The sequence below is a fragment of the Vanessa atalanta genome, chromosome 4, assembly GCF_905147765.1.
Source record: "Vanessa atalanta chromosome 4, ilVanAtal1.2, whole genome shotgun sequence".
Classification (NCBI taxonomy): domain Eukaryota; kingdom Metazoa; phylum Arthropoda; class Insecta; order Lepidoptera; family Nymphalidae; genus Vanessa; species Vanessa atalanta.
This window is the reverse complement of record NC_061874.1, coordinates 7584326-7608659: the sequence shown is the minus strand read 5'-3', so window position 1 is coordinate 7608659 and position 24334 is coordinate 7584326.

The window sequence follows — 24334 nt, the reverse complement described above, 5'->3', positions numbered from 1 at the left end:
AATATATTTTATTTTATTCTTCTGTCCTTCCTCGGGCAAGGAGTTTGCTTCTGAAATAAAATCCCTCAAATAATAATTCTAATAACTTTACCAATTAATAATTTTAAAAGCCATTTTAATAGAAAAATTATTGCGTTTCATACACGATAAATAATTATCATTTAATTATTTAGTTTATAGGAATTGGTCGAAAAAAGTTATTACTGAGTTACTAGAATCTATATTTTGAACCGGTTTTTTTTAAATTTAAATTAAATTTGATCTTTTAAAATGATGATTCAGATGTTTTTGTAATTCTTTTTCAAATTAAAAATGACGATTTTAATGATCGAACAATGAAAATGTGGACATTTGACAAAACTTCTGAGTCTTCTAACAATATTTTCGTTCACAATCGAACACTAAATGCTTTATAAAAACAAATTAGGCACATTAAAGTGCAGTGGTGCTTGTCCGGATTTGAATATGTTCTATCTGTATTGACAGCCTTCGTGAGTTCCAAGGCCCCAAAAGACTAAAGTGAGCGAAAATTAATTTTAGTATTTATTTCCAATTGAAATTAAATGCTTCATTCGTGTGGTATTAGAGTAAGCAATCGAGAAATGTAACGAGAAGGTTTGAGGTAAGTGGTACTTGAAGGAGATAAGAGTGCTACTTCTTGATAGAAAAAGAAACAAAGCCTTATAAATATTTTAATTTAAGCTAATTTCGCTGATATTTCGCAAATATCGCATGTTTCAAATGTCAGACTATTTAGTATTTAATATTAATTTGTTTAATACTGCCCCCTGTCTTTCGACCATGACTGGGATGCTAGGGTCGTGACCTAACCTTCACGCTATTATTACTGGTTACCTTGCACTGTTATGCGCCTAGGCCACCTTTAAAAAGCAATTTCATACTAACCACCCCTATTATTAAGGGTAGTAAAAACCCGACAGCGAGTCGCCATCTACGAATAATCAGAAAATGTTTAAATTATGCGCGCATAACTTTTACCATTGCAATCTTATTGCAGTAGTTATTTGCAATAATAGTTTGAAACGTGGGACTTATTTATTGAATTATAAAAATAATACATTAGCACAGAGCAGTATGGACCTTCAAATCGATTCAAATGTACTATTGGAAGATTTGCTATATTCTTTTTTCTTTTTAAAGAATATAATTCCGATACTTCAATTCTACAAAATAAGGCAAAACTTTCAGTAAGTGTAGCATCGTATAAATATTCCACAGCTGGGCCTGGCCTTCTTTTTTTAGGATTTGGTTTGAAACTAAATCAACCATGCGTTTCAATGCAATGCAATGTGAATTTTCATTTGATCCATGTAGGTTTCCTAAGGACATTTTCCTTCATCGCAGAGCAAGAGTTGACTCACAATACGCTATTTTTAGTGAAGATTCAAATTTTCTAGTCACTTTCATCTCGGTTCTCTCTTAAGTAATAATTAAATACTTGGTGGTAGGGCTTTGTGCAAGCTCGTCTGGGTAGGTACCACACACACCTCAGATATTTTACCGCCAAATAACAGTACACTGTATTGTTGTGTTCCAGTTAGAAGGGTGAGTGAGCCAGTGTAAGCACAGGCACAAGAGCCATAACATCTTATTTCCCAAGGTTGGTGGCGCATAGGTGATGTAAGGAATGGTTAATATTTCTTACAGCGCCTTTGTCTATGGGCGGTGGTGACCACTTACCATCAGGTGGCCCATATGCTCGTCCGCCAACCAATGCCATAAAAAAAATGTAAAATATATAAGTTTAACTTAAATACGTCATTATTATAATATTTTGGTATAATTTTATCGTTATTGTAACAAATCAACAGCTAAATATACTAACTATCACACACAGTACACATTCAGCATAATTATATGACGCTAGGCAAACAGCGATTATGTATCGGACCGCCATAAAAATTGTTCCGCTGAAATCATAAAACGATCTGTTCCGGCGATGAATCGACGCTGTTAACCCATATCGCTTGAAACTGCCTCCACTTCGCCAGAAGAGACGATCTTTTGCCGGGACGTGACCGAATGATCCCATAAAATCTTTCAGAAAATGTAAGCTGCTGTCCGACGCTGTAAAAATTGTTGTACGTGAGTAAAACGTATTTTATTTTTAATCCATATTTATTAAAATCAGACACCGAATAATTTCAGTTTTAATCAAACATTAATTGAGTGATAGGATATTTGTGTATGCCTGTCTGAGTAGGTACCATCCATTTTTCTCAGTTTTATGCGGGGCCATATTATATACTTTTTCCAACAAATAAATCTAATTCAAATTTTTTATATTAAATCGAGCTTAGCGCGTTCCAATGAAAAGAGTCCTCAGTTTTGTAATATTAATAGATATATTATTGAAGTGAAATTAAAAAGATTATATGGTCGCGGTCAAAACCCTAATAGAATATTTATAATTAAAATTTTAAATATCAAAATGCTGAACGACTGCGCATGAAACGGAACTAACGACGCGACAGTTCGATTGCGGATAACAATAAAACTAAATCATCGGGAAGTTATCTATCTTCGTAGTCGACGGGCCCGGAAAGCGAACATGTGCACGAAAACGTAATACACGGGATAAGATGTTAAATGGCGTAGGGGCAAAGACTTTCAACTTATAATATATAATAATTTTTTTTTTATTACTTTCATCTTTTTTTTTTCTAACAAATTGATTTAATTTCAGATTTACTAAGTCGTTTTATATCCAGGAAAAAGACCTATCAGCGCAATATTTTACCTATCTCGTTTATGCAGATTTTTAGGCGGCGTTTTAAAGTACGACAAAAATGAAGCTTAATGTCGCGAGCTGATATTATGTCAAGGGTGACATTTCACAAATTGCCGTTCACATCAATTTTCGATTAGCGATAATTGGAGTCGATTATATGAAAAATGCGTTTACGCTCAGCTAGATACAATACAAAACAGGTTTTATATAAATTGTAAAAAAAAATTATATAATTAATATTATTTAAAAAGAATTTTATACCTTTTTAAATAATCTGAATACTGATTATATTATTTTTATACCATAATCCATTATTGTTATAATATAGCATTATTATCTGTAACTAACTCCAAGTTAATATTTAAATTGTACATTTAACAATATTGTTTAATCATTGACATTTAAATGATAGAATTTATCAAATGGACATAATTACATCATCAACTCATACAATATGGAATAATGGAATGGAATGGAACGAAACTATGATTCTATTATTTTCGACGATAATACGTTGGTCGTCTTTAATTATTGCAGATATTAATACCGAACTGATAAGAGCTGATTCTCTCATAAATAAAGCGAGGTCGTCGTTTCGTTCAATAACTTAATTCAATCTTTGCTCCCCTCTTCGTATCGCCAGAACAGTATGCTGTCGTATAGAAACGCAAGATAATGGCAATCGATTCTCCTTACTCATTCTCTACTGCATAATTTTATGATATAAGTGAGTTGGTAAACAAAGCTCTTCGGTAACAAAGGAAAAATCGTAAAATAAATCGCATTTCTCGTTCAAAAACAATGTATATAGTTTATGTGAAATTGTATAACCCAAATAGACTATGGAAATAATAATGTAAAATGTAATGTACTTGCGAAATGTTAATAATTGTTATTTTATATATCGCACGAAATTGGCACATAATTGAGAATTTATTTCGAAAAAGATAATTAAATTATTTTGTACATTTAATAAAAAAAATATAAATAAAAACTAATACTTTTTAATTTTTTCATAAATTTGAATTATCAAAATACATTATATAAACAAGCATAATAAATATATAAGTAATGTTATTGATGAAAATTTTTACTCCATCTCAGTTTCAGAAAACTCTACAATAATTCAATTTCAATGTTTAACAACCACATATCCAGACAGAAATAAAAATCTCCCGCAGCTAATATGATATATTTGGCTAGCTCTGTTTGAATTGTGGCGATTGGCGTTTTTAGTCATTGAATGTCTTGCCTGATTCAACCCTAGCTTTCATATAAATACTCGTATAGTTCTGCCTAACGTGTCAATAACATATTTCGCTAAAATATGTCTTGCGTTTTATATATTATGCATAAAAATATAATGAATATTATATATAAATCACATCAGTGATGTTATAAAGTCCATGTTATTTTTATAATTTTTAAATAATTGTGTATATTTTATGTACTTTTACAAATAAATAAATAAACTACTGTGAAAACTCTGTGTGTGAACTTGAAATAAATAATGTGAATAAAAATTGTTAGAAAATTAGGTAGGTACTCTTATTACATATACACACATAAAAATCGTCCAGTTATGCATCTTGACTATTATAACTCAAATTGTATTTATTAAATTTTAGGTTAATTTAATCAGTGTTTATAATTTGTATTTTTAAATTAATTGAATTAAAATTATTTGGTTTCACGAGTCAATGAAAAGATCCGTCCAAAGCACAGTACCGGAATTTCTTTAGTTATTCAGTGAGCATGATTGCCCCTCGATCACGTACCGGAAAAAGAAATACAAAATAAAGCAATCACTTTCAGTATACCTAACAGGTAACAAATTGGGAACGTTTCGAACTATCAGTCGGGACAGAAAAAAACAGGTTTCCTTTTCTCTTCTCATAATACCTTTATTGATTCGTTCCAAATATTATTTAATAATGAATGTATTAAATAATGTTTGGTCGAATACAAGAAAACCTACATAATGTTACTTAAGGTTTTTTTTTAAATATTTTCTCTGGCAATGCAACATCAAAAACCTAAACATACTTATAAAATCTTTTGTCCTGACTCACTATTAACGAACAGCTAAAATACTAAGTAGAAAGCTGAAATTTACAACATAGATTTATTTCAAGCATCGAGATGTTTAGAAATTCTAATTTAGACTCTGTAAACATTTAATCTATATGAAGACGAAGACGGAACTTATAAATGAAAATAATAGTACGACTAAACATTTTGAAATATATTCAATATTCTATGTAAAGTAAGTTAATAAGACGAAAGTTTCAATTCTGAAACCTTTTATTTAATTCAATTTGAACAGCAAAATGGTAAAGACTTCACACTGAATGCTAGGCTGAAAGTCTCCCGTAATCCGTCAAATCCAAATTAGATTTTCTTTCAACTATTCATAGGTTTCCGTGTTCGAGTTACCGCGACGCCATTTGCGGTCTCAGTCATATTTAATTGGAAAAGACACGGCCTATCTGTCTAATCTCCGGCATTATCTTAAACTTCTATCTAGCCACATTTTAATGACTAAGCTATCAATATCTATAATCCGAGTTAATGCATGGATATGAATACTTTAAGCATAAACTAGTGACATCGATTTAAAAAAAGAAGTATTAATATAAATTGTATGTAATATAAATAAAATATTGTAACAATTTCACATATTTTACTAATCTTTACATCTAAATATTAAACAAAGCGTCACACAAATGAATAGGTCTTACAAATATTGGGCAAGATTTAACAGGGTGTAAAGCGATAGGGCAGGCGAGTTAGCGTGTCCCGTAGCAGTGAGCGCAACTCACACGCACTCGCCGATGTAGACATCATATTCGTAAAACCTATAGTCGTTTAAAATAACTCTTTCATTAAACATCATGTACTATTGTTAGCCTTATTATAATCATGTAATCGTTTCAATGAAATAACGGACATTCACACGTATAATATTTTTTACTGGGTTACAGAGCAATATATACTTTTGAGTCGAAAACGTAACTGGCTTTAGAAATCTGACCCATTTGAAAAATGTTGAGTCATGCGAATAAAATATATGTTAACGACGGAAAAGTGATTGACGATTTTTAATAAAAGCGACATAAGTAAACAATTTTGATGGACGATCAGTGCTCATCATTTTTATTGCTATCTTAATTTTTCTATAGAGGCACGAATTACGGTCTGGGTAAAATACTTGTCTTTTACATCAAATAGGGTTGAATTGATATTTAAAATATTGTACCGGTTACAAAGGAAATTAAGAACGTTCATATTGACGTGGGCTATTTCATCGTCCCTCTAAAAACAATGTCCAAACGGAAATTAAGCTTACATACGAATAAATAACAGAGATTTATGAATAAATATTCAACGTTTGTTTTGTATCCACCTAAGTTTAAATTAATAATGTAACGCTTTTTATTGTTTTACCACACATCTATTCACACAAAAAAAAATTATTATAAGTTATTAAGGGTTATTTTTATAATATTTTAACAATAGCTAAAATCTTGAGGTGTTGCTCATAAGTTTACAAGTGTATTTGGAAGCTAAGTGATTGTAAGAGAAGACTGGCGCCGCGCCGGAAGTCGTTCCCACGTGACGGCCAACGGAAGAGATCATGTTGCTTCGTTATGTCGCCTTACTTTCACCCTCTAAAGCCTTTTATCTTGAGACCGAAGAACATGACGTGACAATTATGTAAACATAAAATAAAATTACAGTTGAAGATAATAGAAAAATAAAAGAAGTTCATAATAAGTATACCATCACCGCAACAAATTCGAAAACTAAATGGTAAAATATCATATAAAGAGAATTTTTTAATTATTGTAATTATTATAAGGTATATATTGTAAATATTATTTACAAATAAATATGACAATTAAATTAAAAAGTAAGTTAAGTATTTAAAAAGTATTCCTTATATTACAAGAACAACTTGTACACCCGAGGTAATTTGCAGAAACTTTGTTAAAAGTCGCTATAAATTAAAACGGTTTCATAGTCAAGACAAGAGCTTCAAAATTAGTTGGCTCTGACAAAATGTTGAGTAATATCGGTTGAAGTGCGTCGTTGTTTTTGTAATGCTTTTTCATGACTGGCCCTAACGATTATTCCCTCCATTGTGTGAACTGCGGGCGCTGCCAAGACCCCGCGGAGAAAGAGCTAAATTCACAAAAGTTTCCGACTTGTTCGAATGGCCGGCTTTTGTTACAGAGCAACTTATTGTTCGAGACAGATTGCAGAGGATCAGCCTCGCGTTGCCACGAATTTGTTCTGAATGATTCACACGTGGGGGCTATGAGGAAAATATTTCGTAGCTTGTATTATCTACTATAAGGTTCTATAAGTAACACAAAACAAAAATAATAGTTTGTCGTGTATACTGTTTATGCGTCAAATTGCATTAAATATTTCTAAACTATGAAAGTAATTGTGTTTTTTTTTTAATAGATGTCAGAGGTTGTTGTTCTAAATAAAATAAAGCAAGTTATATAAAAGAAGATAAATCAAGAAATAGCAGAATATCATGAAAGAGAAACGGTACAGAGGTAGCATATATGTAAAAAATAATACTTAGAAAAAGAAAAACATACAGAACTGATAACATGGATATATAGATATATATATACATAACATGTCACGTGATAGACAACAGTATGCTAAATTATTAATTCTGTGTTACATGGACAGTTAAAAACAAAGTCACTTTCTGTCTGTATCTCCGCTAACTTCTTTTAAACAACTCGAAAGACTTGATGCGGTTTTCACTCACAGAAATATCTATAAGCCGTTAATACATTTTGATCCATGTATCAATTTTATTTATATTTCCTTCTTATGACTAACAAATAAATTAACTCTATAAAATAAAGTAACATACCTAATTAATATTTTCTTTCTAAGTTAACTTCTAATTTTCTTTATAAATTGCACCAATATACAATAAAACACCATAACAAATATAATAATATAATCTACAAGTTTATATGTCTTTATGTATTTAAATAAGGTTACTTATTGCGCTTTTGTATTTCCAGTCATAGGATGTTGTTATGAAGGATTGAGAGTTATAAATGTATAAAATAATCGTACGATAAATATAAAAATACACTAAAAATTAAAATATTTCTCTCTCATACTTCTGTTATTCTATTTTTGTTACTTCCTACTGACTAATAACTAACTAACATTTCGCACTTCACAGTGAGTATATCGCGAATTGTATACAATTAATGAATTGCGTTATCATTTATATTTTATTAACTTGTTTCTTATGGTTAAAGTAAAAGTTATACACATAATGTATTTTAAAAGTAAGTTTTTTTTCTTCAATAAACCGAGCTCTACACAAGGCAATGGGCGTCGAGACGTCGCCGTCACGGGCCAGTGAAAACTTTGATAAAGAAAAGTTAGTCTCTTAAAAACTCAAACACAACAATTTTATCTAAACCTAATGTTCTTTATATGAAATAAATTATGTAAGACGGAGTGAAATAATATAGACAGTAATAGGTTTGAGAAAGTAACAATTGAGCAATAACAACCATTGAATAAGAAAATGTATTGTGAAACAGAATTCATATTTCATAACTCACATACGAACGATATTATTGAGAAAATGGTATTTTTTCTCGTGCTCCATGGTAAAGATAAAGACCCCAACCAATATGGAGGGAGGGAGCTGCGCCGATGTCTACTACTACAAATTCATTCCCTAACATTTACGTCACATAATGTAACAGAGCCCGCGAACAAAACTTTACATATATGCATTAAGAAAATCCGATTTTATTTGAACATATTGAGGGATTTTTATGCTTATGCAACGATGTAAATGTCTACTGCCAACGATGTATGTATGCATGGCTTCGACGAGGAATCATATCTTACTATTATTTTATTTTAATGAATACTTTAAAAAGAAATGAAAAAATATGTTTATGCGAATGAACGCCATCGCAACTGCACTTATTTTAGTATATTAAACCGTTATTATGAATTCAATAGTTCATTTCAACATCTGTAAGTGTTATGGTAGCTATAAAAAGCTTATTTTCGCTTCGTTTTAATGATCACTTCGCCGACACGTTCCAAAATCGACCCACCACCGAACAGTTGGTGGTTCACGAAAACTTAAAATTAAATAATATTTTACCTTAATACCATCATTCAGTACACGCCTTCCATAACAAAAACATTATTCCACTTAGAAAATTAGGAGAGATTGTATTAACATAACCGCTTTGTTAAATGGAGTCAAGATAATTTGTGGACAAAGTTCGGTCTGTTATACCTCGCAAATTGCTGGATAAGACTGTGTGAGACAACTGTTAGTTTTAATTAAACTGTTGGTTACGCTCGCGGGAAGACCTCTAAACGAGAAAATTATTGTAATCTTATAAGCCTGTCGGTTTCTCGCGATCCCCTTACAAATTAATATCATGCGATTTAGTCCAACGGTAAAGCAAAGTTTAATAAATACTTAACCTACTACAAAATAATTTTATTAAGTATATTATGTGAAAAGTAATAAAACAATTAAGAAACTTGCAACGTTAAAAGCAGTCGCTATCGCAATGCTATCGATTCAATTTAATAAAGAGTAAAATGGTCTAAATTGACGGAACAAGATTATCAGCTCTTGTTTCAAATTGAAAAGCGACGCGGCAGTGCCTTGGGACAAATATTTCATTAGATCTGGAAGCAATCGGTGGACGGGTCAGACGAGCACCTGTGCCGTGCTCGTTGCGGCCGCAAAAATACTTCCCAGTTACAATGCTTGTAAAAATTACACTGAAGTGTAATTTTCATCGTGACTGTTGTATAAACATTTTGTAACTAAAATAACCATTACGTCTCACTGCTGTTTTGAAAGTTTTGAAAACAGTTTTAATGCCATAAGTAGTACAGCCATTGTTAGAGTTTTGTGCGGCAATTCACAATGTAAATGAATATTAATTTAAGCCGATGAATTATTATCATTTTATTTTATATATTTTGTGCATATGTTTAAATGTATAATATATTAAAGTTTAGTTCCAGGAATATCTAGGGTAATAATAAAATATGATGAAAGATAAGGTTTATATTTTATAGGGAACCTTCAAACTAGTAGTCAGTGAAAGAGCAATTACGTGCACCTATCCGGGATATTGTCTTCTAGCCACGCTATGCAGAATTATTGCTAGCGTAGTTTAGTGAGTCGGACCGCTTGTCAAACTTTGGTAATTTAACTTCAAAACAGGTTCCTGTCGGTGTGCCACGACGAACATTTGTTCAACCGCAATCGAGTAAGTAATGCTATGACAATAACATCAAAGCAATTTAGCAATTGAATTTCAGTTACTAAGCTAATACTGAAGTTATTATTTTTTTTCTGAAAATTATTGTTATTTTGTACGGTAAAAATATTTTTATTATACATAAAAGTAGTTCCATGTAAATAAATCAGTTTACACAATTTTTTTTTTAGTTTCGTCTTTAGTCCAATAATTTGTGTCATACAATACATGAGTATTCCTCTATGTTATTCAGAGAAGTTTATAGAAGAAGCAGTTTATGAAATAAAAATATTTAAAAACTTCAATATAGATACAAATGATACGTTGACTCGTGTTTTATTTTAAAATAATCTCGATCTACATTATCAATATTAAAATTTCTTTTTAATATTCATTGTAAATAAAAATTCGTTTATTGCAATGTTTGAAATTCAGTCCGCACTGGTGCTTCCCTACGTTATTGCGTTCTACGATTTATGATGGTGTTCACTTTAAAATAGAGCCATTTTATCTGAAATATTGTCATCTGCTTTAAATATTTTACTTAAAGCATACCCAAGGCGGCCCTACAGAATTTCATTGAAGATCAAAACGATAGCTCGAATATATATATTTTTAATATCATCTCCAAATTGTAGGCAACTTTGTAACTTATTTGCTTGCATGATTTTATTTTATATATTTCCAGTATTGATCGATTTTTACTTTATCGAGAACATTTAATATTTTCAAGAACGTTGAAAATAAATGTTTTATTTTATTCCGATGGACATACATATAACGAGTTTATAAATGTTTAATATAATCACCAACTAATAAAACTGTATGAGTTAATAAGATATAATATGTACTAATGGTCATGATCATGACGACCTCTGTGGTCGAGTAGTGTGTACACCGGTTTTCATGGGCACGCTACACCGAGGTACCGGGTTCGAGTCGATTTAGAAAAAGTTCATTAATTTTCTATGTTGTCTTGGGTCTGGGTGTTTGTCGTGCCGTCGTTACTTTTGATTTTCCATAACTCAAGTGCTTTAGCTACTTACATTAGGATCAGAGTAATGTACGTGATGTTGTCCAATGTTTACCTGTACGAGTACATACTCGTTTTTCCTGATGTTTCATTTCAATTATTTAAATATGTTTGATTAAATAAGTTTAGTATAGAATTAGTATTAAGTATAATATACTTTAATATACAAGTATTAACAAAAACAATGTATCATGTATCAAAGTTCACACATGTTAATCTTGTTTACTTATTTCGTTTATTTTGCCGTCTTTAACCCGTCCAGGTGTCGTTGTTCTCACGTAGCAATTAACGTCTACCTAACTTGAAGAGTTATACTTAAAGCTCGAGGGACGACTAAGAAAAACCTTGATAAATTCCCTGCAATTGTTCTACCTTAAATGTTTTCTGTTCATGTAATAGAGATCATTTAAAGTTTCTGTATTCACATTATAATTGATTTATAAAGTAACTTCAGATAAATATAGCGGTATCGAATGGTAAATTTAATAAAAATTATACATGTAACGGTTTTTAACGTAGAAACCAATTTTAGGTTGGTTGGGAAATTTAATCGCCATATAACACAGACCTTATAAAATAATATTGTATACCAAAACTATACATTATTTTAAATATTTTATGTTATTTAATTTATGTTATAAATGATTGAACATATGTAATTGTCCAACATAAATGGACATATATTTTATGTAAATTTATGTTGGCCAGCTAGCTAATTTATATATAAATGTAAAACAAAAATTGCCATATGATAAAATTAACACTGCGTGACAAGGAATTCTCTAGAAGCTCATATAACCGCCGCGAAGTTAGCGCATGCAGTTCTGAAACTGGGCCATAACTTTACACGCAACATTAACTTGGGACGTAGTCGCGACAAGGTTCACTTAGGTATAATACTAGATATGTTTAGGCTCTTATATAAATTGACCCGGCGCGGCGTTAGGTATTTTGAAGACAGTGGTCACTTCAAGAGTTTCTAATTGTCTTGCAGTTGAGTAAAGGACTTTGGACCAGGGAAAGATATATATACCTCCTTTTTGCTCCATTACAGATTTGTGAAAAAACATGTGTCAGAATTACTACCAACACATGCAACTTTTCTCACAATGTTTTCATTTATCGGTTACGAATGAAATAAACACGTAAGAAACCTTTCTTCCATTCTAACCTCGACCGTAGCGTCTGGGTCATTTTTAATCTTTCGATTCAGTCATTTAATAATTCGAACACTGCTGTTTTCGCAATAGTTTCCAAAATTTATTTTCCGATTTATTCAATTGTTTACCTGTTAGTTTTTTATTGCCGGAACAATGTAACTGGGAAGTACTTACTTGATTGTTTGTAACACAAAAACTAAGCATACCACTCACGGCATGCAATACCCGAATTAATATGTTAGCTTACAATTTCTAATTTAACGAATCGAATATATTGTCTGATTTATTTTTACTTTACTTTGAATTACATAATGTATATAAAAGATTATTCTATTTATCTATCTCGTTGTTCAAATGACTAAATGACAGGACTTGCTCGAGTTCCAAGATTTGAACCCGGGTTGGGATACAAAAAAGGATTGTATAGAAAACCTAGTTGCTCATGCGCCGATTCTATTTCTGATCTGAGAGTTAATAGAGCGTACACCTTTGTTTGCTCATACACTCCCGTACCTCCTGTTCAAGCGATCCAAATTTGCCCAGGATAAGTATTGGCCAGAGATTACTAAAAAATATGAAAGATATTTAATATTTCAATTATTAAATTTTTTTAAGTGTTTGACTAAGGTGTAAGCATTAGATAACCACGTTAGAAATAATAATAACTCTGTCTGAGAGACTCATATTTTGCCCGTGACCAGCCTTTAACTAATGTAGCTTTATATTTAAAATTTCCAGTATTTTGTTGTAATAGTTGTTTAAATGTTAATATTTATGCTTTAATTGGATGCTTTAATTTATTCCTATCAAACAATTTTCATTGAAACAAGATACATTAGGTAAATTAACGCTTGACTCGGTCTCTTTAGACTCGGAATATCTTGATTGGGGTGATTACGTGAGTTATATTTAATTATCACACCAACTGGAAACATGTTCCTAGATTTTAATCGTACATTTTCCGGGAATTGAGTGTAACAAAATAGCAATCCCGATGGGCAATCGTTTAAACTAAGTGCCTATAATTCGCAAGAGTTTACCCTCGCCCGCTCAGGGGAATCGTGCTTCGCCGGTTTGAAATATTTCTGACACATACAAACACTGAACCGACCTACGTGGTTTATAATTACACTTAAATTATATCTTTAATGCGCTTCACAGCGCTTTAATTTTACGTTATACATAAAATACCTTTTCTATGGTAAATTCACTCTTAATATAAGCATGTTATTGAATTAGGTAATTATATAACCAATATCGGCTAGAATTTTATTATTATAGAGTAAATATAATAAGAAGACTCGTGTACTTTTTTTCATTATCGAATTACTACTTGATTGTAGTGTGTAGGCAAAGTCCAGAGCCTGTATTGCAGTGGGGCATACATTAAGCGTAGCTGGCGGGTTGGTTAGCAGTGGGCCCGTTTTATTGGCGTCACTAATGAGTTGCTAATTCAATTTCACGGACGCAGAGCGACGCACGCGGCCGCCAGCCAGGCTCTGCCGCAGGCAGGTCATTTCTATTAACATAGATAGTGTATCTTTTGTTAGCCTTTTCTGTCGAAATAGATTGCCATTTACTAATTAATTTGCATAGTGGAGCGTTTCACGACTAAAGTAAACTATAATTCATTCATTCATCAATATAAGTAAGAGACATTTTATTATAAAACATTTAAAGCTAAATATAACGTGGTAATTGTTAAATAATTTATCAATTGAGTTAAATAAATAAACAAATGAATATCGAATAAACAAGGAAACGTTTCTGTTACAGTATATTAGACGAACAATATAAAAAAATCACTAATAAAGCTTAGTCAAACAACCCTACCATATATCTGATCGCTACCATTAAGTTAATGTGGCACATAAAACCTTTGTGTTTCGGTTTATGATGATGCGGTCGCCGCACGTTCAAAGAAAGTTCCCTGGCGGCAACAAATTTAGGAAACTTCTGATTCCCCACGCACTTCCAATCTCTATTCTGGTAGTTACGATGCTCTTTGTCTAATTTGGAAAATTCTGTTGACTCAAAACATAATATACTTAATATTATAATAAAATTATATGTCATATAATTTTTCAACAAATTTGTCCTCAAAATTGACTTGGTAAATATATATAATAAATAATTAATAACATCCTTAAGGGAGAAAATAATTGACCGTAAAATATAAGCTATCCTATAGTCGTGCAATACTTATTTGAACTTTATGAAGATTAAGATCTACTAAAAAAACGTAGATCTTATGAAATAGAAAATATCCATGTGAAATATTTAACAGTTCATTACTATTTGAAATAGTACTGTTCACTCTCACTCACTCGTTACAAACCTCCTGACAGCTTGGCATTAGAAGCTTAGACCAAGTTCGGACGAAGAAACCAACTTAGAAGTTAGCGAACTCAATCACTGTGAAAGGTAAACTTTGAGCAATTGTATTCTTTTACAGCGGACTGTAGTACATACTTCGAAATACAAGAAACTGATAACAGTTTCTATTAGTTTTACATGATTGGGAGCACTAGAAAAGATCTTTTACTTTCATTATATTTCTTTTGATTCAAACTTATATTGTGCTATACAAATATTCTTAATTACGTATTATATTACTAATTATTACAAATATTCTGATTCAATGGTCTAATGAAGGTCAATATCTTTAGTCATAGACTACATGCTTGCTTGCTCTATGACTGTGAAAAATCTAACAACAACATATGTATAAAAAAGGGGCTAAAAAAAAATACCTAAAACCAAAGGAAAACCGTCGAAATAAACTCAGTGGGTATTCCACTTTTTTTGCAAATGTTGTTTATAATAAAATGAAAATATTTATTAATTCAGTTAATTTTTATTTGCATAAACTAATTTATTTGAATTTTAGAATTGAACTATTTTTAATTATATTTTAGGGTACACAATATAAGTTTTAAAAGTGTATACGAATAATCACAAAAACTTTATTTTTTGGAAAGCTATTAATAATGTTATTATTATTTCCTTACTAGTCTCTAAGAACTCAGTTCACTCTTGAGATAATAAAAACCGAGTCACAGTGATAAATTATTATGACGCGTATCCTTCAAATGATTTAATTGTTGATGTTGTCAGTATGTTTTAGCTTCTAACTGTTCATTTATGAACTTCATGATAGTGTTCTACGACAAGTTTCTAGATAGTCCTTTATAAAATTTGCCTAAATGATTACGCGAATAGCTCTCTATGGACAAAGATTAGTATTAAGTATTACGATGTTGTTTTCGTTAAATACAAAGCTCCTATAATAATTGACTAGAATAGACAAAGATGAATGACTTTTAATCCACACTGGTTTGTGTTTGTGCTTTATAAAATGTCTCGTTCAGTTTAATAGAATAAATCCTTGACCATAGTCACCGTGACATCGATATGGATGACGATTTCCTTTTTTTCATATAGACATAGCTAATGATTGCTTTTCACATTCATAGTAAGATATTAGTTATCAAATTTTGATATTATTATAGCTTATATGCATTTTAGAACGGACTAGGAGATATAATATATATATTTTGTATTAGTATTATTATGTCGTGGCAAACTTTTATCTGTTGTATTTAGTTTCATTTATAACAGTTAAAAGTATTCCACAACATATTTATGTTTATAATTATAAGTCAAAATGCAATTTATATGTTCAAAATGGGTAAAAAATAAAACGATATATTTAGTTAAATTATTTATCTCAAGTGTGAATACTTATTTGTCTTTTTTTTCAAACAAATTATTATATAGTCATTTTGATATTTGTGTAAACGCCTAAGAAGAAATACGTAAAAAATCCGGTAAAAGGTATTACCGCGGTACGGGCGTATTAATTGCTTGATTCGATACTGATTGCAATATATTATTTGTATATTGTTTTTTTAAAGAAAAACATAATTTTAATCTTCTGAAGTAAGGACAATTAATTTGTCGAAACGTTTTAGGGTAAATCCATTTAAACTTTATAAGCGCTACAACTTCTTCAACATTGATTAATCAAAGATTTATAAATAAACATTTATATAATAAAAGATATATTTTGTAAAAAAGTAACACCATCTGTTTTCTGTTTCCTGAAATATCCTCATGTGATACATTATCCTATGCAATAGCTATCGCATATCAAAGTCGGATGCAAAGTAGCTAAGCAAACAATCGTATGAGTGGGCGCCATGTTCTACTGCCAAGAAATAATCTCTTACGTGACAGTCACATACATCATATACAGAGCAGCTGCCAAAACTGTCTGCTGGGAGTCCCGCCTCGAACAACTTACCAACTAAAACAATATCAGGTACTTAGTAAACTTATCCTACTACAGAAATGCCAAACTTCATTTACAACTGACTGTGCACGAAGATAATAATTCATAGTATCTACTTTTTTACATTAAAGCTACCTACGTATACAAAAGTTGTCAACTATATTATCTTAAAATACAATTTCACGTGTTATAAAAAGCAATTTGCTTACAAGCAAGTAAATTACCGTCGTAAAAAAGTTTTCTCCGAAAATAATATATGAAGGCTCGCAAACAACTTGAGTAACGATATTGGCCCATTTATGTAAAGGTATGCCAGTGGGATTCCTCGGATCATCGTGGATTAGTAACGCGCAAATCTCTATTTAGTGGCACGATCTCTGCCCAAGCAAACTGGGCCAATTAGAGCTTACATAGAGTAAGCAGAATATCGATACTCCTAAGCTATCAATTGGTACCATATTATTACTTTCAACGTATAACGTGTGAGAAACTACTGTAACGAACGATGAAAATTACATGTGTAACTAAATTTGGTATATTACCTTCTCGCAATTTACAACGCACTGAAAATATCTTACGAGCTACGACTACATTCGTAAACGTATATAAAAATTTAGCGAGAATTATATTGATCATTGTGTTAATCACTCAAATTATTACATTACAATTACAGTATGTTTTTTTATAAAATAACAAATATAGTAAAAAAAATTCAAAATCCTAGGTGCAGAATGTTAGTTGTGACTGTTATACTCACGTATATAACATATATATTACTAGCGACACATCGGGCTTCACACGGGTGCAATGTTGATACTAAATATACTACAGAATATCTTACAACGTTTACAGTTTTTCAGTCATTAGACAATACAAATCGCTATGTCCCACCTTTTTAAATATGTATTATCTTCGAAAATATTCATTTAAATTACATGCTGTAAAGGGCCGTATTGATCGATATTAAATTCACAAAGTATTTTAGGTACTTATATATTGCTTAAAATCTCTTCTAAAATAAGCCATTATTTCTCATAAAATGTAAAGGATAATAAATAGTTATTGTGGGCTATCCCTAAGAGATAGACATATACCATTGTGGACTTTTTGTAGGTCTTTTTATGATGTACAATACTGTAGTACATTATTTTAATATATCATAGGGTTTAGCCAGCGTTTGCAATGTAAGCGCAAAAAAATGTGTTTATTTACGACATCACGTTAGAAACCTCTAAAATAATAAGTGTTTCACTACTATATTGTGCATGTTTATACATATAAACCTTCCTCTTGAATCAATCTATCTATTAAAAAAAATGCATCAAATTCCATTTTGTAAAAAAAGGGGTAAGCTACTTTGTTTTACTATGTAATGGTTTTTACGTAATTTGGCTTCACTGTAATGAAGCGTGGTACTCCTTGACTTTTGACGACGTGAGGTTTGAGACCGTATGTGGCTTGTTTTGAGTGGCGGCAATTACTCTTTAAACAGTGTGGTGATATAATTTATTTCACAGATAAGTAGATCTCAGTGATTATTTTGTCAAGGGAGGTGTCCCAATACTAAAGTCTATATTCCCTTCCCTTCTGAACTTAAGACGGTAATAAGTTTCCCACAACCCTTCGTAAAATGTTATTGGAGCAGTACGTTTATATATTATATTGAAAAGTTTTATTACAAGCTGATATTTCTTGATCTGTACTACCAGACGGATCGAGTGTTGCTATATTGCTAAATTGTATTGCTTAATTTCATTATTGTGAGTCACGCAGTTTAGGACTTTGGATGTGCCGATTCCTTGAGTTTGAGCAGATATTTCTTCGTCAGAGATGTCATGTACTGTTGTCCATGACATCATTCATGGCTCATGGAATGTTTTCCAGTATATAAAAGCATTAAAGCTGCTTATTACGTAAATTTTCTTACGCAAATAATTTTCAATTATTTAGAACAAAATTTGCGGTAAGTATTTCATGCTAGCTATCGCTTTTACTCATATGAAACTGAAACTGATATGAAAACGACTTACGATATGAAAACAAAGTATATACTCGTACTGGTATGTTAATAAGGTAATAATAAACTTTTAAATACCTCAAGAGTTACAGATAAATGTGATATACCATTTCAGCTTTTGCAATCAATGCAACGAACGTGAAATTTTTCAATGGAAAAAAATTAATAACTTAGTTATAATTAAGTCTACTGTATTCCTTGCTTTCTCTACAAACAAGATTATATATAATTTTCGTATGATGTTTGAGTAAGACCTTATTAATCGAAGATATTTAAAAATAAACAAATGAAACAGGATAATTGGAAATCCCATTAAGTTTAAAATCAATATTCGCTTTAACGGATTACTTAAGAATACCTATATCAATACTTGTTTATATTAATATAATATTATCATTTATATATTATACAGTAAATTTGGTGAGTCTTTATTTACTATCCGGATACCGCTAACTTTATTGCCGTATAACAGTAACAGCCTGGCAACGTAATTATCTCCCAAATCCCAGGCCAATTCCAGTATTTAAGAAAGATAAACGAGAGGAAAACGGATCCGTTCTATCGAACCTTGAAAGTTTCACTGATAAATAATTATCTCGAGTTGATAATAACGTCGGAAAATAAAATATAGCTTTAGCGTTGTAATTAATAGTACGTTGTACTTGGTGGTAGGGTTTTGTATATTTGTATATTGACTGCCTCGTTTTTCTAATGGATCTATATAAAGCCGCAGATCCCGTGGTCCTGGGTTCACAATTTTGAGCGATAATAGTTATTGGGTTTTTTGACGAAACAATTTCAGTTACACCTCTTGGAAGTTGGAAGTAAGCACAATGCCTTGGAAAGCACGTCAATCCGTGCCGGTTGTGTAGGATTTTTTGTCTATAATATATATATTTGTGTACTATAATATATCCTGCGTATTTGCTGGTGTCCCTTGAGAATGGTCACCGTGGCCGAAATCTGTTTGGACGATATCACCATTAACACCAGGGCTTCGTGCAAGCCTGTCTGGGTGGAACCACTCATGCATCAGATAATTTACCGTCAAACACCAATACTTAGTATTGTTGTGTTCCGGTTCGAAGGGTGAGTAAACACAAGGGATCTTATGTTAGCTCCCAACGTTGGTTGGCATCGGCGATGTAAGGAATGTTTAATATGTCAAAGAGCATTAATGTGGGTGGTTAGCCACTTACCATCAGTTGGTCCATTTGCCGTCCGCGCCTACTTATACTGTAGAAATAAAATAAAAATACAAGGATCGCTAAAAAACGGTCGCTGTTTATAATTAAAATTGCAATTGAAGGAATTTCTTGCAGTTGAAGGATTTTCCTCTCTACAAACAAGATTATATTTTATTTTTATTATGTTTGTGCAAAACCTACTTTAATAATCGAGAATTTTAAAAATGAAATTAATGGTGATGAGCAAAGCCTATTAAGTTTAAAATGTGAAAAACTTAATTTACGACAGAAGATGCACAGAATACGACGGGACAGTATTAAAAGTTTGTAGTCATAACTAATCTCATTAGAGATATAATTACTTCTAAGATACATATTTTATATTCCTTACTAGTATCTTAACATTCTTAATATTTATTAACATAGTTCTTAGTTTTTATTTTAGGCAAACGTATTTTAAAGTATGTCTTAGTTAAGAAAAAAAATAAAGAAGTAGCGTAATAAAGCCGTAACCTTGTTGTAAGCTGGACATAACAATGCAAAAAGCAAACACTAGAACGTAAATAATTCATTGTTTCAGTTGTACCGGTCTGGATAACTTTTAGGTCACTGTATGAATCAGATAAAAGATAGTTGTTTTGAGAAAGCAAAAAAAAAAAACTTCCTAAATTAAATTAAAAAGTCCAAAAATATAAACCTTGAATAAATTTAATTCCTGAACTAAATGTCTAATATAGAAATATATTTAATGTCAAAGTTAATTACTATATAGTTCTATAACATAACTATCCTTTTTATTAAATCTTGCTTCAGTATTCGAAATAAAATGATTAAATACTAATTATGCCGTTACAAATAGTTGAACATTTATTTTTCGTTCTGCAGTCGTTATAATACAATCGTTATTATTTCTGTGCAATAGCACATGATGTTCTTCCGTGGCAGCTACCGATCTAGAATTCACGGAGGCTTATAACTTCATTCCACCTTGCAATTACGTTGCAGTTAGTTTTTTGCAGAGCGAACTGTGTGGCATTCGCGAACATTTCAACAACTGCAAACATTCGTCATTAGTTAACATTATTCACTTGAATGCCTTGTTTTTCAACGTCTGCCTTTTAATGAAATGCTTTTTTAATAAAGCACCTACTTAAGTGCCTATTGTTTCGTGAGGCGTCGCTTTCCATTCACAAATAGATACTGTCCTCTTTGGAGACAATTATTTTTTACGGAATTATAATTATTGCATTACATACATTTTATACCCATACCCACAACCATTTTTTAATTATATCGGTAGGCGGACGAGCAAATGGGTCACCTGATGGTAAGTGGTCACCACCGCCTATAGACGAAGACAACTTGGCTTGCACGAAGCTCTACCACCAAGTAAACTTTTTATTTCTATAATTTACAGTAATAAGATTTATTGTATTTATTAGATGATGGTTTCTATTTTTGAAATTACAAACTTAGTCCTCAGAATATGTCACATACGCAATTGTCAGTGTATTGCTTTATGTATGTTTGTATATATAAACATTTGGACATTTGGACATGAATATATATTTTCCCTCGCATATGTTAAGAACAATTATAAGACCTATTTCACTCTATACCAATTCCATCAATCACGTTACAGAATTATTTCGTTTTCATTCAATTCGAGTTCTCTTTTAAAACAACCTCTAAATACGTCAAATGGTAATAGTGTAGGCACCCAGACCAATATCTTATTTATTGGCAGCTTTAAATTTTATTGCATATTCATAGCAATAAATTGCTTTACTGAAAAAATACGATAGCTGTAAAAATATAATCTGAAGGTTACCCATAAAAAGTATAAATGTATAATAGCAAAGTTGATTCTTATTATTTGAGAAACACCGTACGCATGTATAATACATACACGATTATTAATGCACAGTTGATTGCCGAGATTACATACTGAAGATATAAATATACGCGCTGGCAATATAGGAGACAACAATATTATATACTATTATAAATTATTAACAATATTTTTTTTAGTTTATTGTTTAAGTCTCGCAACGCAATTCTTCCACCGGTAATAGTATACCGGTATATTTTTATTAAACAACTTTGTCATAAATTGTTTCCTAATTAATGACCAATATAATTTATTTATTATAGTACCGGATAAATGTTAAAAAAGTTAATTTCCATAGTAAATAAAAGATGTTGCGGCAATCGATATTCATATCTTATGACATTAATCTATTATGATTTAAAAATTGTATAAGAATTATCTACTATTCAAAATACTCATCATAAGAAAATAGCGCTAGCAGATTTTTTATGTTTTATGTTTTGGATGGGGTTCTAATTTATTTTTGTATGTAGTTTTTTGTGTCTGTATTACCTGTGTCCAACATAAGCCTTTTGTTATTGTTACTATATTCTTAAATTGTTTGCCATACAGATATGGGAAAAGGCAGAAGTTAACAAACCGTAAATAAATAGGGCTAGAATTTTTTTGGGAATTTCGTTTATTTCTTTAATTTTTTATTCCTTTATAGGCTAAACACAAGCTGAATTCTAAACATTTCTTTTTTTCGAAGTACCTACCTTACGATTTTGATTATCAGTAAATAGGGTGACTAATAAAATTAGACTTAACGTTGACTGGCGATTGTTCACAAAGTATTATTTTAAATATTATTTAATTTAGGAACATACTTAGTAATAGTATGTTCTTCTGCTCAAGGAAAATTCAGCTTGGTCCACGACAAAGTTCAACAGCGAATCGAAATTGCCCTGTATGACTTAAAGAAAAGAATGTTACAGCTGTTCGAAACTTCGTTGCACTGCCGTGTCCCCAGATAATATGTCTTTATGTGTGTAAATATATTGTAAAATGTAGATATATACTAAAAGTCTTAAATATATATAAAAGGTGAATTATATCTTTTTATTACGTTGATAAGATTTAATTGAGTAGTGTTTATTTTATTTTAATCATACTTCACATTTTCTTCAATTTCCTAAGCTGGCTGGTAAAAAATGTAAATAGTCCGTACATATGTAGAACGGATTCAATATAAATTCCTAAAGTTGTGTAACTATATCATTATAAAGTAAGCCTATTAACCTTCCTCCGTGGAGTTACCTTATGACGAGAATAGAAACGCCATTCACAGCACAGACGTGGAGGATTGAGTGAGGTACTTTGTCCGTATGTTGCGTACGTGATTACTCTTTAAATATTCCACTTTATCGTTCAATCCTCTCTTTGTCGTGTAAAGAAGAGATGCCAGAAGGTAAACTTGAATAATATATAGAGGTGGCGGAGGGTGAACCATTTATCCAAATTGTCGTCTCCGTCATCGTAGCAAGGAAGGAAGTTAAAAATGAAGAAATTTTTAGTACAAGACACATTTACAAAGCGTCTGCTAAAAATATATTCAGTAAGCCGTATAGTTGTACTAAGTATATATTTACTAATAATTTATTTTACAAGAATCATTCAAGTAAATAAGAAAACATTTTAATTATTTAAAAAACTTATAGCTATAAAGGGTATTATCAAAAAGCTTAATTAGGTTAAAGCCTAACCCTATAAAGTAAGGTTCATAAAGTAAAAGCATGTAGATGTCCTACAACTGGGCTAAGGCTAAGGTTGGAAGCTTATTCTACCACGCATCTCCAATGCAGATCGATGGATACATATGTGCTAGTTTTTCATTCGCACATACAGATTTCCTCGCGGTTCCATTACCGACAAGCATGAGATGAATGATAAACAAAAAATAATCGTATGACAATCCAGTGGTACTAAACCAAATTTTAATCCAAAATGTATGATTAAGGTGCAATTTTAAATAGCTACCTACATGAATAACAATAAACTGCATTTTGTTTTTATTAATGATATTTTCAAATAGGTTAATAATATAAGCGGAATTATAATTACACTACTTAGTAGTTAGCTAAATAATAGTATTCATAAAAACCTACAAAGATTATGAACATAAGTAAGTTTGATTCGTTTCGCTCGCAACGAAATAACTCCTAATTAAAGCAATGTTTGAGTAGCTATTTCCATCAATGACTATCGCGTGTTTTCAGACGATTTAAATTGAATGCAGTGACTTATTTTGTAATTATTTTTGAACAATTATTATTATATGAGTTTGCTTCCCGATGAATATGAACTATAGTTATTAACTCTATGGTAATGTTAACATCATAGGAAATGCATATTTTTAAGATCGATAAATAGATAACTGAAATGACTGAATCGACTTTCATTAGAATATGGCCACAAATAACCTATTTATGCACTAAAAATTTTACTTTACGATAATATAATGTAAAATATTACCTGAAAATCTTTTACTCAATTCTTTCTACATCTTGTTAGTTGTTACATAACAACGAGTAAACGTTCAGTATAAATAAAAAGGTACAGAAATGGTTAACACTATTTTTTACGGATACAAAACTTCGAAGGGTAAATCAAATAATAAAGGTAAATTGTATTATAGGCCCAGATTCACGTAACTAAATGAAAGAATAGAGAATTTGATTTGATTTCTACTAAATCATCCCTTATACGAGTTTTGT